Source organism: Mesoplodon densirostris, chromosome 6 (assembly GCF_025265405.1).
Source record: "Mesoplodon densirostris isolate mMesDen1 chromosome 6, mMesDen1 primary haplotype, whole genome shotgun sequence".
NCBI lineage: Eukaryota > Metazoa > Chordata > Mammalia > Artiodactyla > Ziphiidae > Mesoplodon > Mesoplodon densirostris.
The window spans coordinates 43,082,162-43,095,537 of NC_082666.1; the positions used below are offsets into that span (position 1 = coordinate 43,082,162).

At 38.4% G+C, this 13,376-nt stretch overlaps 1 pseudogene; it reads right to left on the reverse strand.

Moving 5' to 3' along the window:
- Positions 1 to 6,517: 6,517 nt before the first annotated feature.
- Positions 6,518 to 6,887, reverse strand: LOC132492287 (large ribosomal subunit protein eL31-like; annotated as a pseudogene).
- Positions 6,888 to 13,376: the final 6,489 nt, after the last annotated feature.

Below are 13,376 nucleotides of genomic sequence, written 5' to 3' on the forward strand. Positions count from 1 at the left end.
GGATGGGAAGTTTTGTGCCTCACTTCCCAGAGCCTTGTCAGCACATTTCCTCTCATACTTCCTATGGTCTCAGGAGTAGAATCATTGGTGGCTAAGGAAAAGAGTATAGTTGCCACCCCTGTACTGAAAACAAACTTAAAAGTGTGGCCAAGGGCAATTAGGACTGTTGAGGGTAAGAGAGAACAGCAAGATGAGAGAGTAGTGGGGCCACAGCAAAAAGGAAGTCTCTGCCCCAAATTCAGCCTTTCTGTGAGCCAGGGCCCTCACACTGTTACCAAGTTCAAGTTCATACTGCTTGCAGCATGAAGGTCAATAAATTGAGAGATGAGTTGTTAGGGGCAAGGAATAGCAACTTTATTCTGAAAGCCAGAAGATGGAGAAGATGGTGGACTAGTGTCCCAAAGAACCATCTTACCTCAGTTCGAATTCAGGCTTCTTTTATACTAAAAAGGGGAAGGGGTGTGGTTGGTTGTTGCAAATTTCTTGGTGTTGGAATCCTTTATACTTGTAGCTTTCCACCTAGGTCAGGTCACGATGTTCCTGTAAACCTCCACCAAGACAATTATTCTTTGTTTTGCAACTTTTTATCTCTATATGAATGGAAAAATCTTATACCTTTAAAGGTCAGAGCCTTGAGAATGGGCTATCCTGTATATTTCAGGCTATAGGCAACATTCTTAACTTGTAGCAAAACAATAAAATGCAAATATTAAAGTAAAATAAACAGACCCATTATGGAGTCAGATTTGTTCTTCCTTACTGCAGCACATCAGATGTGCAGCCTTAGTGCTCCAGTAAGGACTGAAGTGATCACATGGCACGTTCAGGACTCATGGATCCCATGGGCATGTGATCTACGACCTCTGTGCACAGAGGGTCAGAACCACTCTCGAGCCCATTTGTCTGCCTCCACACAGAGAGGTTCTTGGTTAGGCTGCAAAAATGGACCCAGGAAAACTTCTCCATCCTTGAGTGCCTTGGAAAGGTAACAGGACTCTCCCCTTTCACAGGCAAGAAAATTAAGGCCCAGAAAAATGGCACACACCAACCTAGCCAATGGGGATGAAGAGGACTATTTTGGGATTCTGAGTCCTAGCCAGAGATGGCTAGTGGGGGACAGGGGCACATGGGGTGGCCCAGAATGTGTGGTGCCCTAGATTGGCTAAGACTCTTTGAATCTGTTTTCCTCTCTGGAAGTGTCTGAAGCTTGTCATTCTAGGAAGCCCAGAGAAAATAGCCTCGGAAAAGGCCTTGGATGAGGTTGGGAAGGTCCAGACCTGGGTCGAATTGCCTGATATTCTATCTCCAGATTCACTTCAGATGTCTCCCTCTCTGCTTCTGAAATGACTTTGACTGCAAATGGCTCTTGTGAGGTGCAAGGAGGTGTGCAGTTCCCTCTAGAACGTGACTGAAGTTTGGGCCATCCCTAATGTTTGTGGGGTCCCAGGCTAGAGTGAAAATGGCAGCCCAGCAGCCTAATACCTGTGTGCTCACAATGGAAACATGAGGCTACAAACTATAAAGTAAAAGACTGAAAATAAAATGAGTCAGGGAAAGATTTGGCTATGGTCTATCTGTCATTGGTACTGTACTCCTGGGAAAGACATATCCTTCACATCTGCAGTGTGTAGATTAGCATTCCTCCACCCTGACTGCAAATAGGAATTACCTGGGGGCACTTATAAAAATTACTCTTGCCTGGGCACCAATCCAGGACAATTAAATACAAATATTGTGGGTAGAGTTTGTGTAAGACACTTAAAAAAAAAAAAAAAGACAGGGGATTCTAAGGTGCAGCCAAGAGTGATAACCTTTGGTCCATGAAAGAAGGTATTTGTTTGTTTTCTCAGAACACTTTTGGATCATAATATGTCAGATTCTATGAAAATTTCATTTCACTGTATCAAAGCTTGGTTTGTTCATATGCTTCTCCCTGTAGCTAAATCATTCTGTATTTTAGGGCCACCTTCATACTCTAAAGGCCTTACAATTCTTTTGGAAGAAATACTGCAGGCTGATGCTCTGTTCTTCTAGTTTCACAGAATCTGTGTATACTTTTCTTGCCAAAATTCACTTCATCTACTTAACATCCAGCCTCTCTTAAGTCAATCAATATATTTTTTCCTCTCTAAAGTTTTTTTCTTATTCTGCCCTAAAACGCATTCCTCACTCCTGTCTGGCCAGGCTCCTCCTTGTTAAACTTAATCAATAAAATTCATTCATTTGTTTATTTGTGCATTGAACATATATTTAGAAAGGGTCCCATCTATGTTCACAGTTGTCTCTGAGGGTGATTTCAGATGCTTGATACACCTATACATACACTTCATACCTGTCCTTCTAATTGCCTAGGATGTTAGTCTGCCAACTTCTGTAAGCAGAAAAATGGCTGTTACTGTCAGCTCAGAGATGTAGGGGTGGTGTTTTGGCAAAAGAACAAGAGCAGAGAGGTATTACTCTTCTGGATTCTTCTATGTTTTGTGTTAATTGGAAGTAACTTCTTAACTTCCATTCCCCTCTTGCTTTCTAAGAATTGGAGGAACAGTTTATCACAGGTCCATGAAGATTAATAAATAAGGGTCCAAGTGTCTTTGGAATGGCAGCCTTTTGATTCTTCTGAAACCACAAAACTGGTTAATTCAAAGAAATCGTTGCTTAATTCAAAGAATTAAGATCAAGGGTGAGTTTGCTCCCCTCCCCATCTCAGCAAAACACCTTGAAATCCCAGTTTGGCTGTGCTCTACCAGATGGGTCTTGGGCTTTCAGTGATTGTATAGCAAAAGCAGGAAGAGCAGGAGCTTGGAGTGGCTCTGAATCTGCCAATACTGGGACCTAAGCTTTGATGATACACAGTATTCTTGTTGGAAGAAGTGTTTTTATGGTTAAAGGCAATAAATCTCTTCTTCCTTAAGTAGCAGTTTGTTGGCATTACTTCCTTTGATTTTATTAAATTCATAAGAAGAAAAACAAATCCACATGGTCTAGAGAAGAGAAACTTGGTTAACTGCTCAGACTTAGACTGGGGATCTTGAAAGATACATAAGAATTAGGAGTTGAATACAACCTCTCCTACCATGAATATAATGTTAGCAACTGTGTACAGAGATGATACAAGAGAGTGAGACATATTTCCCAGTGAGCAACTTCATGTTGAGTGGGTGAAAAAAAGAAAACTGTTAGCAGATCATCTCAGAACATGGGAAGGGAGAAAATGAGGTGCACAGGGTACTTAGAGATCAAAGGGCTGGGCACTTAGTCTGTTGTGTGTCTTGAACGATTAAGTGGATAGGTGAAGTGGTGGCAGTTGGGGGACAGGAAGGGTACCCATTCCTACTGAGTGCTCAGTGTTGTTGTTTCTAGGACCTCTCACCTGACAGAGCAAGGCAATATATATGTGTATATATACTTATGTATATACACGTATCTGCAAATATTTTTAATGTAAACATCTATATCTATTCTAAACTAAACATGAGTTCCTAATGATGTCACCAACTCTAATTGACTGATACATGGACCAATCTATTCTTCTTCCCTCATTTGTCCATAACCTCTCACTCTAACAGGGAGAAACCTGGCTCCCACCGTCTGCCAATTATTTACTTAACTGTCCAATCCAGTACACATGTATAGTACTTTCAGGATTGTTAACCCATATCCTCATGAGAAACAACCTTGTCTAGTAGAGTACAGTGCTGATGTACAGTTCTTTTGCCTTTTGTGTCTTAAAGACAGTACTCTTTTCCAAAGTGACTTAGGTCAGCATTTTCTCCCCATCCCTTTTGGTGAGGTTGTTACATACATTTTTAACACAGATTATTTTGTCACATTTGGTATTCCATCCTGGTATCCTCTGAAAACCTAAATGATTTTTAAAATATTTTCATATATTAAGACTCACTTTTTACACTATAAAGCTCTATATATTTTAACAAATTCATAGAGTCATGTATCTGTCATTGCAATATCATATGGAGTAGTTTCACCAGCCTAAAAATTCCCTGTATTTTATGTATTCAGCCCTCTCTTACCCCGCTCCCCTCCAGGAAACCTGGCAACCACTGATCTATTTACTGTCTCTGTAGTTTTATCTTTTCCAGAATGTCCTAGCAATGGAATCATATAATATATAGCCTTTTCAGGCTATTTCCTTTCACTTAGCAATAAGCATTTAAGATTCATCTATGCCTTTGCATAGCTCGATAACTTATTCTTTTTTATTGCTAAATAGTAGTCCGTTACTTGGATGTACTAGCTTGTTTATCCATTCCCTATTGAAGGACATCTTGGTTGTTTCCAATTTTTGTAAAGTATGAATAACGCTGCTACAAACATTCACATGCTGGGTTTTGTGTGGCTATAAATTTTCAAATCAATTAGGTAAATAACTAGGAGTGTGGTTGCCGGAATTCATGGTTAGATTATGTTTATCTTTGAAAGAAACTGCCAAGCTGTTTTCCAAAGTAGCTATTTTGAATTCTTACCAGCAATGAATGTGAGTTCCTGTTGCTCTACATCCTTGCCAGCAATTAATATGTTTTTTTAAATTTTAGCCTTTTTAGTAGATGTGTAGTTGTATCTCGTTGTTTTAAGTTGCAATTCCTAATTACAAATGATGTTGAACTGTTTTTCACATACTTTATTTACCAGCCGTATATCTTTGGTGAAGTTTCTGTTCCAATCTTTTGCCCTTTTTAAATTGTATTATTTGTTCTCTTGTTGTTGAGATTTAGGAGTTCTTTGATTATTTTGGATATGAGTTCTTATCAGATATGTGTTTGCAAATATTTGTCACAATATTTTTTCAAAGTTTTGTCCTTTCATTATCTAAATAGTGTCTTGCATGGAATGACATTTTGAATTTTAATAAAATTTACTTACCACTTTTTTTTTTCATGGATTGTGCTTTTGATGTTCTCTATAAAAATGAGGTCACATATATTTTTCCATCTTCCAGAAGTTTTATGACTTTGCATTTTACAGTTAGATCTATGATCTAAGTTGAATAATTTTATTTTGTGAAACATGTGAAGTCTGTCTACTTTTACAGTTTTTACATATGGACATCTAATTTTTGTAGCACCATTTGTTGAGAAGATTATCTGTTCTCCAAACAATTGCCTTTGCTCATTTGTCAAAGATCACCTGATTATATTTATGGCAGCCTGGTTCTAGGCTCTCTATTCTGTTGTATTGATCTATGTGTCTATTATTTTGAGAATAGAATGCTATCTTGATTGCTGTCTCTTATAATAAGACTTGATATCAGGTAGTGTCAGTCCTCCAGTTTTATTGTTCTTTTTCAATATTATGTTGGTTATTCTAGGTCTTTTGCCTTTCCATACAAACTTTAGAACCAGTTTGTCAGTATCTACAAAATAATTTACAGAGATTTGGTTGGGATTATGTTGGATTATAGATAATTCAGTAAGAATTGAATTTTAACAATATTATGTCTTCCAATCCATGAACGTAGGATATATTTCCATTTATTTATATCTTCTTTGATTTCTTTCATCAATACTCTATAGTTATCTGTACATAGAATCTTACAATATTTTGTTAGATTCATGTCTATTTCATTTCTTTGTCCTAGTATAAATGGTATTCTGTTTTTAATTTCAAATTTCTTATTTAATTTTAATAAATTGTGTCTTTCAAGGAATTTGTTCATTTAACTAATTTGTCAAATTTATTGGCATACAGTTGTTCACAATTGTTTTTACTATATTTTAAAATGTCTGTGGAATCTGGAATGATGTACTCTCTTTCTTTCATGAGTGAAATCTGTAATTTGTATTTTCTCTCTTTTTTATTGATAAATCTAGATAGAGGCTTGTATTTTATTAATCTTGTCAAGAGACCTATTCTCAGTTTTGTTGATTTTCTATCATTTGTCTATTTTTTATTTCACTGATTTCTACTTTGCTTCTATTTTATTGTTTTGCTCCTTTTGCTTTAATTTCCTCTTCTTTTACTAGCCTCTTAAGATGAAAGTTTAGATCAGTGCTTTTAAATCTTTCTTTTGTCTTTTCTAGGTATTTCCCTTTAAGCATTGCTTTAGCTGCATTCCACAAAATTTTGATGTATTTTGCTTCCATTATCATTCAGTTCAAAATATTTTCTAATTTCCTTTGGAATTTCTTTTTTGATCCATGGGCTATTTAGAACTTTGTTGGTAAGCTTCCAGATGTTTAGGGATTTTCCTGATATCTTTTTGTTATTGACTTGTTGTATGAAAGATCATACTTTTATTTGTTTTATTATTTTTAGAGAATATGCTTTGTATGAATTCAGTTCTTTAAAATGGATTGAGACCTTTCATGGCTCAGCAGCTGATCTATCTCATGTATATTCCATATACACTTGGAAAATATGTGAATTCCACAGTTGTTAGGTGTAGTGTTCTATAAATGTCAATAAGCTTAAAATTGGCTAATAGTGTTGTTCAAGTCTTCTATATATTTATTAATTTTTAACTTTTTGTGGTTCTATAACTTTATTTGACAATCAACAGTTAGTTCTCATCCACGTTAAGTGTCTGTAGATTTTTGAAAGTGGTGACAGGTATATAGGTAACCAAGGTATAGAGCTCGTTTGGTGAATCTTCATGTTCATTATGTTTTCTGCACATGGGCATGAGATGGGACATTCCTTATTCCTTTGGCCCAGACTGCTTTGTTAAGCTTGGTGTCAATGCGTACATCTGGAGTTCTCATCTCCTTCATGGCAAATTTCAGGATTTCTTTGAGTGCCTGAGGGACACGTTGCTTGAAACTCACTCCATGGATGCCCTTGTAAATGTCAATAGTGTATTCTCTGGTCACCACCATGTTGATGGCAGACTGGCCCTTCTTCTTCTCTCCACCCTTCTTTGTGGGAGTCATTCTGCCGGGCTCTGGTTGGAAAACAATCTTTAATATATATGTTTTAATCAATTACTGGAAAAGAAATGTTAAAATCTCCAATTTTAATTGGAATTTGTCTTTTTCTCCCTTAGCTCTGTCAGTTTTTGCAGTATTTTGAAGCTTTGTATTAGATGCATACACATTTAGGATTGTTATGTTTTCTTAATAAATTGTTTATTGCATCGTTATGAAATGCCTACCATTATCTCTGGTAATACTCCTTATCATGAATTCTACTTCTTGTGATATTAATGTAGCCCCTACAATTTTCTTCTGATTAGTTGTTTGCATGGTATAATTTTCCCAATCTTTTATTTTTTAAGCTGTGTCTATACTTGAAGGCCATTTCTTGAAAGCAACATATAATGTGTGTTTCCTACTTGTCTAGTTTGAAGATCTTTACCTTTTAATTGTAGTTTTAGTCCACTCACAGTTGAAGTAATTATTGATATGTTTGAATTTAAGACCACCACTGCCTTGTCTGTTCTTTGTTCCTCTTTTCATCATTTCCTTCTTTTTAAATTAACCAAGGATTTGAAAAAGTTATTCCATCTTAACTCGTCCATTCGTTTTTAACTATTTTAGTGATTGCCATAGGGATTACAGTATGTGTCCTTATATTATCATAGTCTTCCTTGAATTAATATTATACTTCTTTAAGTATAATATAAAGAACTTATTATAGCATATTTTAAATGATCTCTCCCATTCTTAGTACTATTATTGTCTTTCATCTTACCTCTGCATTTTTATAAACCCCACAGTACATTTTTATGTACTTTGAATAGTAAATTGTATTTTTTTTTTTTTTGTGGTACGCGGGCCTCTCACTGTTGTGGCCTCTCGCGTTGTGGAGCACAGGCCCTGGACATGCAGGCTCAGCGGCCATGGCTCATGGGCCCAGCCGCTCCACGGCATGTGGGATCTTCCCAGACCGGGGCACGAACCTGTGTCCCCTGCATCGGCAGGCGGACTCTCAACCACTGCGCCCGTAAATTGTATTTTTAAAAAAGAAATGAAGGCTTCCCTGATGGCACAGTGGTTAAGAATCTACCTGACAATGCAGGGGACACAGATTCGAGCCCTTGTCCAGGAAGACCCCACATGTCGCTGAGCAACTTAACCTGTGTGCCACAACTACTGAGCCTGTGCTCTAGAGCTCATAAGCCACAAATGCTGAGCCCACGTCCCACACTACTGAAGCCCATGTGCCTAGAGCCCATGCTCTGCAAAAGGAGAAGCCACTGCAATGAAGAGCAGCCCCCGCTCACCGCAACTAGAAGAAAGCCCATGCACAGCAATGAAGACCCAATGCAGCCAAAAATAAATAAATAAAAATAAAAATAAAAAAAGAAATGAGAAAAATACTCTCTGTTTACCTACATATACATACTTCCTGACATGCTTCATTTCTTCATTTAGGTTTCTTTTTCTGATATCATCTCCCTTCAGCACAAAGAGTTTTCTCTTATATTTCTTTGCTGGGGAAAATTCTCTTGACAATTGTTTTTGTCATTTTTCCCCATTATTTTTAGAGAATATTTTCACTTGATATAGAATTCTAGGTCAACAGACTCTCTTTTTCCCTCTAGCACTTTAAAGATGCCTTGTCATTTTCTTGTGGCTTGTAGTGCTATGGATGAGCTGTCTGCTCTCATTCTTCTCATTGTTCCTCTTTAGAGAACATGTCTTTATTTTCTGGTTGCTTTTAAGATTTTTCTCTCTGTCTTTGGTTTTCAACAAGTTGAATATGATTTGCTTAGAATTTGTTAAGCTTCTTGGGTCTATCTGCTGGTATTTTTCATCAAATTTGGAAAAATATTTAGTCATTATTTCTCCAAAATTATTTTTACTCCCATGTTTCCTCTCATTTTGGATCATCTGTCTTACATATGTTAGACCACTTGATATAGTTTTACCATCACTGGTACTTCTACTTTTTTCTTTTTCTCACCCAATCACGGAGGCATGGAATACTCTGCACTGGCTGCAAAAGCTTTCACAGTTAGAGTCAGGACCTAAAACACTGGAAAAGATAACACATAGATTTGGAGTCTCATCAAGGTGTAAGTAATCCCAGATGTTTTTATGAGGGTAAGCTATTGTGCGGAAGGATGAAGATGAGCTGAAGCTATTTTAGAGAGGAGGTAGAAAGAGAAAAGGCAGGGAGTAAAGGAAAAGACCCTATGATTAGCAAAGATAAGCTTTAAGGATGTCACAAATTGGCTTCCTAGTGTTTATTTTCTGAGTGGTAAAGGAAGGAGTAGAAATATTTGACAAACAATCCTTTATATTGCCCACCCATTTCTGGTGAATAAACTCAAAGAGGCAACTGAGCAAAGTTTGAGAGAGAAAGTGTATTTTCCACCTCCAATGCTCTCGTTTGGCTAACATAGGATAGAAAAAGTGTTACCAGAAGAACTGATACCCTGACTTATTGTATCAGATGGGGACTTCTCTGGGTCTCCCAAGATTCACCCCTCTGTCACGTCTCCTGCCTGGAGTCTCTTCAGAAATCTGTGGAAGACCTCCAGCAAGTCAGGTAGCAGTGACTTTTAAAGTTAAACAACATGTAGTCTATTTACGTTCTCTCATCAGGGTTAAATCAGAGCAATTAATGAAATCAATTGATATATTTTTTAACATCTTTCTTGGAGTATAATTGCTTTACAATGGTGTGTTAGCTTCTGCTTTCTAACAAAGTGAATAAACTATACATATACATATATCCCCATATCTCCTCCCTCTTGCATCTGATTATTAATTAAATTAACTAGCTTAAGTTAATTAATTAAAATTAAATTGGAATGTAATTAAAATTTTCTCATTGGAGGGAAATTAAAAAAAACAAAAACAAAAATGTTGAGAAACTTTGCCTTGAGCCTCCTCAGATGACCCATAAGAAGACTTGTTCGATGATGCTCCACAATTAATTTTAAAGAACTCCCAACCATGTTTTTGTCTTATAAAGTTGTCTTTTAAAGTTGTAGATACTTTTTCTTAAACAAAGAGAGCCATAGAGTAGAAATGGCTGTCCAGCACATCTACATAGAGGGCCAGAGGCATCTAGCTTCAGACTCCCTGGAAAGGGTGGGAGCAGAAACATATCTTCTGCAGAATTCAAAGAGCCCAGTATTCAGCTGAGGGGTAGTCAGACCTGGGGTAGACCAGAAGCTGGAAGTGAGAGATGCAGTGGCAGCAACCATACTCAGCCTAATGTATGCCAGAGCAGATAGACCATGTCCAGTCCAGCCATGTAGAGTGTCCCAGCATTCTCACATCCTTTTGGACTGTACCTGCACCCGTAGTGGTAGGGTCAGAACTGGCTGTGAATTGAATTCGATTACATTTCCAGCAGGCGGCCCAGTGGAAACTCAAAATGGAAATAAAGTTCAGGTAAAGAAGAATATAGCACATCACATTTCTTATATCCCTGCATTTTCGGCCTGAGATTTTGTCTACTATGTGAACTTATGAAGAAACGCACATCCGATATTGTGATGTGGACAGAATACTGGATCCCCTATATTTCTTGAGAACCTGAAACAGCTGATGAGCAGAGCCACAGAAGAACATACACTGGGTATAGGTGGAAATTCTTACACGTGATATGGGTGCATAGGGATTGTTAACTTCCTCAAGCAAAAGCTAAAAATTCCAGTGTTGAATTGGCAGAGATGGTGGTCTTTCTCCAGGAATTTCTGCTGGCTGCCTCTTCTCTTTTCCCCACTTGTCATCTTTCCAGGTGGCAAAATCCTGTCTGAATTTTAGTGCTTAGCATTTTCCTTCATGAGCTGCTTGAATCCCAGAAAAAATGCCCTGAGCACTGTAAAGTGAGCTCCCATGAATAATCCTTCAAAATTTTACTGCCAAATAAGATATTCAGTTCTGTGGGCTGAGTTAACCAACTCTGCATAGATGACAATGATGGTCCAGGGCCTGTGTCAGCCCCTGCTGCCCTCAGTTTCTTACCCCCAGGAAGTTCCACTGGAGTCTTTGTAGTGTCAAAGTGTAATTTTTGGAAAGTTGAAAATCTAACTCTCATAGAAATATAGAGGAAGCTTGTATCAAAGATTTACTCAACTTATTAGTGAGGAAGCCAGTAAGATAGAAGCTGATTCAAGGAGAATTTGAGAAACTGAGTATTTACACGCAAGTAAAAAATGTTAGAATGAATTGCCAGGTTAGATACAAGACTTGTTGATACACTACAGGACAAATAAAGCCAAATCTTTATTTTATATCACAAACAGAAATCATTAATAGTTTTCTTGGACAGAAATCTATAAGTTATGAAACTTCATAAGACCTAATTACTAGACAACAAAATCAAACGCAGGTATGTTCTCCTGGATAACTGAATAATCTTTTTGTCAGCTTATTAAGCCATGTCCCAGTATGACATTGAAAGGACATGATTCCTCCCCATTTGCCTTATTTCCATGTTTTAGATAGTATATCTTAACAGCAGCTCTTTGGAATGCTGGTGATAGTGTCTAGAACTTATCTCTGAGCTATGAGCCCTACTTAATCAGCATTTTTGGACATGAATATATATACATCAGAATTGAAGAAAACAAGCACATTGCAGGAGGGCTCTGGCTTGGAGAGGAGAAGGGGACCAAATGGGTGGTGTGGGGAATTAATTTTTTAAAAAAATTTTCTGTTGTTAAAAATTTTTTTAGTCACTGAGCTTCATGTGATTAGTACTTTGGATTCAAAAAAAGATTTTGGCTCTTTTTGAGTTAGGGTGTGGAGAAAAGGGAATCCTCTTGCACTGTTTGTAGGAATGTAAATAGATGTAGCCACTATGGAGAACAGTATGGAGGTTCCTTAAAAAACTAAAAATAAAATTACCATATGACCCAGCAATCCCACTACTGGGCATATACTCAGAGAAAACCATAATTCAAAAAGACACATGTACCTCAGTGTTCATTGCAGCACTATTTACAATTGCCAGGTCATGGAAACAACCTAAATGCTCATCAACAGATAAATGGATAAAGAAGATGTGGTACATATATACAATGGAATATTACTCAGCCATAAAAAGGAGTGAAATTGGGTCATTTGTAGAGCATGCATGGACTTAGAGACTGTAATTCAGAGTGAAATAAGTCAGAAAGAGAAAAACAAATATCATATATTAATGCATATATGTGGAATCTAGAAAAATGGTACAGATGAACCTGTTTTCAAGGCAGAAATAGAGACACAGATGTAGAGAACAAACGTATGGACACCAAGCGAGGAAGAAGGGGTGGGATGAATTGGGAGATTGGGATTGATGTATATAAATTAATATGTATAAAATAGATAACTAATGAGAACATGCTGTATAGCACAGGGAACTCTACTTCATTTTGCTGTACAGTAGAAACTAACACAGCATTGCAAAACAACTCTACCCCAATTAAAAATAAATAAAAAGGGAAAAGAGAGTGAAGAAAACAGGTTGCTTGAATTCTGGTTCAGCCACTGACTAAATGCATGACTTGATCAAGTCACCTAAGATTGCTGTAGGTGACAGCTGGTCTCCAAAGATGGCCCCCAGTGAACTCTGCCTCCACTTTAATACTCTCATGCAATCCCCTTCCAGGGTGGCTTGGACTGGCCCTGTGCCTCTTTTTTAAGCAATAGAACATGGGCTAAGTGACACCGCCTAAGCCTTGGGAAGCCCTGACAGCCTCTGCTTTTGTGGTCTTAGAAGTCAGCCTGTACATAAGAAGTCTGACTGTCCCACCGGAACGAGAGACCATGTGAAGGGGCCCTGGAGGGTGAGGGGCATGTGGGGAGGGAGATCTCAGTGGGAAGCTCTCCGGTTCCGGACATGTGAGTGATGACAGCATCCTGGACACTTCAGCCTACATGATGTTGAAAGCACTGGAGTTAAATGCCTTAAAAACAAGTAAACAGGGCTTCCCTGGTGGCGCAGTGGTTGGGAGTCCGCCTGCCGGTGCAGGGGACACGGGTTCGTGCCCCGGTCCCGGAGGATCCCACATGCCGCGGAGCGGCTGGGCCCGCGAGCCATGGCCGCGGAGCCTGTGTGTCCGGAGCCTGTGCTCCGCAGCGGGAGAGGCCACGGCAGTGAGAGGCCCGCGTACAGCAAAAAAAAAAAAAAAAAAAAAACAAAAAAAAAACAAAAAAAAAACAAGTAAACAAAAAACCATTTAAAACAAAGCTAAAGGGCCTCCCTGGTGGCGCAAGTGGTTGAGAGTCCGCCTGCCGATGCAGGGGATACGGGTTCGTGCCCCGGTCTGGGAGGATCCCATATGCCGCGGAGCGGCTGGGCCCGTGAGCCATGGCCGCTGAGCCTGCGCGTCCGGAGCCTGCGCGTCCGGAGCCTGTGCTCCGCGACGGGGGAGGCCACAACAGTGAGAGGCCCGCATACCACAAAAAAGGAAAAAAAAAAAAAAAAAAAAAAAAAAAAAAAAAAAAAAAAAAAACAAAGCTAAAGATGACATT